This window comes from Carlito syrichta, unplaced genomic scaffold (assembly GCF_000164805.1).
Source record: "Carlito syrichta isolate Samal-C Ts95f unplaced genomic scaffold, Tarsius_syrichta-2.0.1 Scaffold308801, whole genome shotgun sequence".
Classification (NCBI taxonomy): Eukaryota; Metazoa; Chordata; class Mammalia; order Primates; family Tarsiidae; genus Carlito; species Carlito syrichta.
In genome coordinates, this window is record NW_007252897.1 from 467,475 (window position 1) to 473,740 (window position 6,266).

A 6,266-nucleotide genomic window follows, 5' to 3' on the forward strand; every position below is an offset into this window, starting at 1 on the left:
TCTCAAACCCACAGGCTCAGGCAATCCACTCACCTCAGCCTCCCAAGGCGCAGGATTACAGGCTGAGCCACCGAGCCCGGCCTTTTGTTCTTTTTCATAGCTGTGTAGTATTCCATTGGGTATATGTACCACATTTTTAAAATCCAGTCCACTTTTGATGGACGACATGGTTGGTTCCAGTTTCTTGCTATTGTGAACAATGCTGCGATAAACATACGTGTGCAGGTATCTTTTTCATAGAGTGATTTGAGTTCTAGGGTCAAACAACCCCATTACAAAGTGGGCAAAAGATATGAACAGACACTTCACAAAAGAAGACATACGAGTGGCCAACAGACACATGAAGAAATGTTCAGCCTCACCAGTCACCAAGGAGATGCAAATTAAAACTGCACTGTGGTACCACCTAACTCCAGTCAGAATGCAATTATCAATAACTCAAAAATAACAGATGCTGGAGAGGGTGTGGTGAAAAGGGAACACTTCTACACTGTTGGTGGGAGTGTAAACTAGTGCAACCTCTGTGGAAAGCAGTGTGGCGATTCCTAGAAGCTCTAAATATCGACCTCCCAGGGCGCTCTTTAAGCGCAGGAGTCAGCCATTGTTTTGTTAAGCACCGGCCAGGCCATGTGTTCATTGAGCTATGGCCGTTGTGTTTTCCTAAGCTTTGGCCCTCTTCCCTACCTTAGGGAGGTGAATCTCCTTTCTCTCTCTCCAATTTACTTACTAAGGAAACTGTTTTCCAATCCAAAACAAAACAAAGTGAAAACAAACAAGCGAACAAAAACCACAGAGGAGTCACTTGCCTTTGCATTCCGAAACCTGCAAGGGTTTCCCAGCCCCCTCCAGACGGAATCCACACTCCTTCCCATGGATGGGTGGGCCTGCTTGGCTCTCCAGCCTCAGCTCTTGCCCCTCTTCCCTCACGTACCACATGCCAGCCACCCTGGACCTCAGGGCCTTTGCACATGCTATTCCCCACCCCATACTCTCCTTTCTGCAAGACTGGCCATCATCTGTCTTATCTCTTCTTGGAGAGGTTTTCATCGCCCATTCTGTCTACACCCTCTCCCAGCCAGCTGCGTGTCTGTCTCGGCGGTCTGCTCCTTTCCTTCAAAGCCCTCGCCACCGTGTGATTCCGCGTCTGGTGTCGCTTTATCTGCCTGCAGTCCTCGTCCCCCACAGAATCGGGGGACACGGACTACGTCTGCTTTATGGCCCATGTGTCTCCACTGTCTTGTGCTGCGCCTGCCACGAAACAGGCACCAATAACTTGGGGTTAGAACGTAGTGAACTAGTGACAAAACCAAACATTTTTCACTTCAACTTTGGAACGAATTGGGAGATTAACATTCTGTCAGATGGGGCTAAAAATACCACTCTTGACACGGAGAGGCTGGACTGAGGTCGTGGTTCCGTGACATTGTGGTGACAGCAGGGGGACAAGCCCCACATGGGACTCCTCCCTCCTGGTCACCAGCAGGCACCGCAGGGCTCAGCCACACGCTGAGCGTATGCTCCCTGGGGTGTGCACTCCCTGGGGTGGCCTGCTCCCCACTGGGGTGAGAAGTGGGCTGGACAGGAGGCCAAGGAGGCCTGGGTGCTGTCCCTTCGTGGGACCTGAGGAACAGAGAGGATGCCTTCTACCTGCTTCTTCCAGTCCATAAGAGAGAGATGTGAGGGGCAGGCCTGAGGCTGCAGAGACTTTGGCCCAGTGGAGCAGCAGGGAGGGCAGGCTGGGGGGCTTCCTGGAAGAAACAGCAATGCCGTGGAGACCCAGGCTTGACCCTGAGGCTTCTCCCCGGGTCCAACAGCAAGGCCCGGCGCGCCCTGGTCCCAGGCTCAGTCACACCTGGAGAGCCCCACGGAGTCCGGGCGGCACAAGGGAGAAGGGGTGTCCCCTCGCTTCCAGCGGCCGTGAGACCGGCCACATCCCCTCTCTTTTCCAAGCGGATATTCCAGAGAGATCAGGCTCTGTGATTAGGGGATTGAATCCCGGGAGGATTAGAAGAGCTCAAGGCGCAATATCTATTAAGCCGTGATGGAGGGATGGCGCCAGGGCTGTTTACAAACACAGAGGGGAAACCGGGGCCGAGGCAGGGCTAGTTCAGGCAACAGCCGACTCGGAAAGACAGAAACGGGTCTGAAATATTCGCGTGCCCATGCCGTGTGCTGTGGTGTGGGTAAGAAATTCCGAGTAAACATACTGCATATGTGTGAGGACGCGCACACTCAGACATGATATGCGCACACATACAGGGCTTAGTGTGTGTTTCTAGACAGACGTCACGCAGTACATATGAACACATGCTGTGCGTGAACGTGTGGTTGTGGTGCATATGGGTACACGTTTCCAGCGCCAATCTGTCCAGTTATACAAACAGCACATAGATGTTGTTGCATGTGTTTAAGCATAGCCGCACAGAGCATGCATACACACGGTGCTCATCACAGATCTCGTGGCAAGGTGTACGTGTGACATATTCACCCATGCAACGCATCCCTGTGTGCTGTGAGCACAACCCGCTGTTGGTATCGCTGCATGTCAGACGTGTGCACGGGGACCCACTCCAGTGTATCTTCGGTGTCCACACGTGTGTGACTTGTAATAAATCCGGGAAGGAAGAGCAACGAGAACCGACTGTTCCTGAGAAGCCGTGCAGGAGGACAGTGCAGCCCCTCCCGCCCCCCATCCCGTTGGGCACGCACGTTGTTTATGCGAACCGCTGTAAACAATGAATCTTGCCTCCTCGGCAGCCGTCCTGAATGGGCAGGCTCCCTTCTAGGAGCAGGCGATGGCGTCACTGCCAGGAGGAACAATGCGTCCCAAAGGGGACCCTGGAGAGACGGAAGCCCAGCTCTATAGTAGGAAGCAGCCCTGGGTCCAGAGAGGGACTTTCTGAGGCTGGGGAGAGCGCAGCCCAGCGTGCTCCCGTGCTGGGAATCACACCCAGCAGGGGAACGAGGGCACCCGGCCACACGGCTTGGCTGCCCAGGCCGGGGAACCCCTGCTTTCGGAGCCTCCTCCGTGGTCCAGCCTGACTCCCAGAGCTCTTCTTCCACAGTTCCCGAGGTGTTTCTCCTGGGACTCATCGGACAGCGGGGCTGCGGTCGGCCGTGGCTGTGCTCTGCCCATGGGGCGGGCCCCTGGCGAGGCCGCAATGCTAGCTTCGTTGGCATGAGATGACCATCACGCCTCTCCCCCAGACTTAAAAGGACAATTGGAAAAACGGATGGCGCCCCCGGGCTCTTCCTAAGATCATTCCTAGGGCTGCATTGTTGAGGGAGAGACCCCCCCCCCACAGCTATGCTGAGTCCTGCTCGCTGGCACAGTCCCGAGGATGACGTTAGCTCAGAGGAAGGGTACGTGGGCTTTGGGCATCATCTGGCCTGGGTCCCTCTCCACCCCACTTCTTAACCTGTCTCTGAGCAAGTTGCTATGACTTTTCCAAATCTCCATTCTCTCGTTTACAAAATGACACCTGCCTCCGGGTGGGCGGGGTAGAAAAATTAAACTGTATGATGTCAAAAATGATCCCTTCTTTGGTTGTAAAGTCCTACCCAGGGGTTATTTCATGGCAGAACTAAGAGAGCCTGATCTTCTAGGTAGGTTTTCCTGCCTTTTAGAAACTTTCATTGGGAACATCGGGGATGTGGGAGAGTGTTACATAAATGCTCCCCATCCATGCCACTGCCTGGTATACGTGCCCCGGGGGTTCCCTCCCACATTGACTCTGGACCTGACCGCGTGACTCATTTGGCCAAGGTGATGCAATCAGAGGGTTACAGGCCCTTGCACCCTGTGGCTCACCCTGGAAGAGTACTGTTGCTGCCACATGAGAAACTGGGCTGTCCTGCTGGGAACCCACGTAGTGGGAACCCAAGGGTTGCTGTCCATAGCCTTGGCGCAGCATGGCAAGGAGAGGGTCTTCGTGGTCAACAGCCCAGGGGAGCCTCTGGACGACGGAACCGGACAACGGAAGGAATGAGCCCATCTGGACCAACCCCAGCTCCAGAATCATGAGCAAATCCATGCTTTCAAGTCCCTACAATTGGGACAGTTTGTTACTTGGCAACAGGAGACCGATACACAGGGCATTAGAAGCACAGGAAGCTCCTGTCTTCTGTCCAGGTTTAGAGAGAAAGTTCATGGCTGAGCCAAGTGTGGCATTCACACCCCAGAAGTCTTCCTGCCTTCCCTGGTTCCTGCGTCTGTTCATGGCATAGAACTCGATGTTTCAAGGGCCCTTGGGGAAAATGTTGGCTGGTTCTGGGAAGGGACTCAGAATGTTACCTGCACGCACCACATGGCATTGGTAGTCCATAATACTGGAAAGAGGAAGGGGCAGGGATTCGGAAGAGCCAAAAGGGAAACTTCCCTCCTTAGCAAGGAAGACAACAGGCAGAGGGCTTAAGTCGTGAGATCAGAAGGAGCCAGGGTCAAGGCCCAGCCCTGGCCTTGGCTCAGCTTGTGCCTTCCCTCGGACCCGTTGTTTAATCTGGTGAGCCTCAGTTTCCACATCTGTAAGATAGGCGTAGTCGTGCCCTCAAGCAAGGCTGCCATGGAGTTCTGTGGAAATGCTCTGTGTAAACGCTCCCCTCCAAGCCCGAGGGGCACAGAAACGTGCCTTCTCTCCCGGGGTCCCCCCACGGGAAGTCTGGAACGTGCTGTGTGAACCACTTCTCAGGAGTCTTGTGAAGATTCAAGGTGTTTGGACCAAGAAAGTGTGACAGTGGCGGACAAGATCTTCTGTCAGGGGGAGCTCAGAGGAGGGGGAGGGAGGCCCTGCCCGGGGCCTGTTTTCTGTCTGTCCATCCACAGTGCCTGGTTCAAAGGCAGCAGCATCCCCTCGGAGGTGTCGCTGATCCTGGGACCCTTGACTCTGTCAACAAGACCCCGCGGCTCACCCTCTTCACCTTTGATGGCTGACCTGTGGCCAAGAGGCCGGGCATGCACATCAAAAAGCTGCGCTTCCCGCAGGCTAGCCAACCCCGAGGTCCCCCGTGGGCCAGGCCTGGGAGTGGGGGCAGGTGCTAGGCCTCCGCGGGTCTGGGCCCATCCTCCACGTTCTCACACCCCCTGCAGCGTGGACCCACCAGCCCTAGCGAGCACCTCTCATCTGCTGGAGACCCCCTTCCTTCCTAGTCCACAGTCAGTCGTGTGCATTTCTCACGGCTGCTCTGACAAAGTGCCACAAACAGCATGGCTTAAATCGAATGTCTTCTTGCACAGTTCCGGGTTCAAAATCAAGCTGTGGGCAGGACCACGCTCCCTGTGAGACCCTCGGGAACGCTTCTTTGCCTCCCCTAGCTTGGGGTGTCCACTGGCCCGAGTTCTCCTTGGCTCCGGCAGCAATATTTCTTTTTTTTTTTTTGAGTTGGAGTCTCCCTCTGTCGCCCAGGCTGGAGGGCAGTGGCCGCTCCCGGCCACCGCAGCCTCGACCTGCTGGGCTCCGGCGATCCTTCCGCCTCAACCTGCCAAGTAGCTGGAACTACAGGCAAGCGCTACCACACCCGGCTAATTTTTTGATTTATTGTAGAGATGAGGTCTCGCCGAGTTGCCCAGGCGGGTCTCGAACCCGCGGGCTCAGGTAATCCACTCGCCTCGGCCTCCCAAAGTGCTGGGATGACAGGCTGAGCCACCGAGCGCGGCCTGGCGGCAATATTTCAATCTCTGCCTCTGTCATCACAGGGCCCTCCCCTCTGGCCTTCCCCCATGTATCTGAGTGTCTCTCCCCTTCCTTCCTTCCACCTCAGCTTCCCGAGTTGCTGGGACTACAGGCACGCGCCACCACGTCAAGTTAATTTCTTGTCGAGGCAAGTTTTCACTATGTTGCCCAGGCTGGTCTCAGACTCCTGGGTTCAAGCAATCCTCCCACCTCGGCCTCCCAAAGTGCTGGGATTACAGGTGTGAGCCATTGCACCTGGCCTCTTCTTATAAGGACACCAGCCACATTGCACAGAGCCCTCTCTACTCCTGCAGGATCTGCTTATCTTTCCTCAACTACGTCTGCAAAGATCACCTCTCCAGGTTAGGTGATAGTCATTTGCAGCAGGGGTTAGGATTTCAACATCTCTTTCCGGTCACAATTCACCTCACAATAGGTATATAATAAAAATGTGTCAAGCACTTCCCTGTGGTAAGCATAATAATTGTTTTTCTTGAAATTTATTTCTAGCATTTCTCCTTAGAGAAATAGACGGTGTTAACTAATGATTCACTTGTCATTTTGCTATCATCAGGGTTATTTGCATTCTCAAATGCA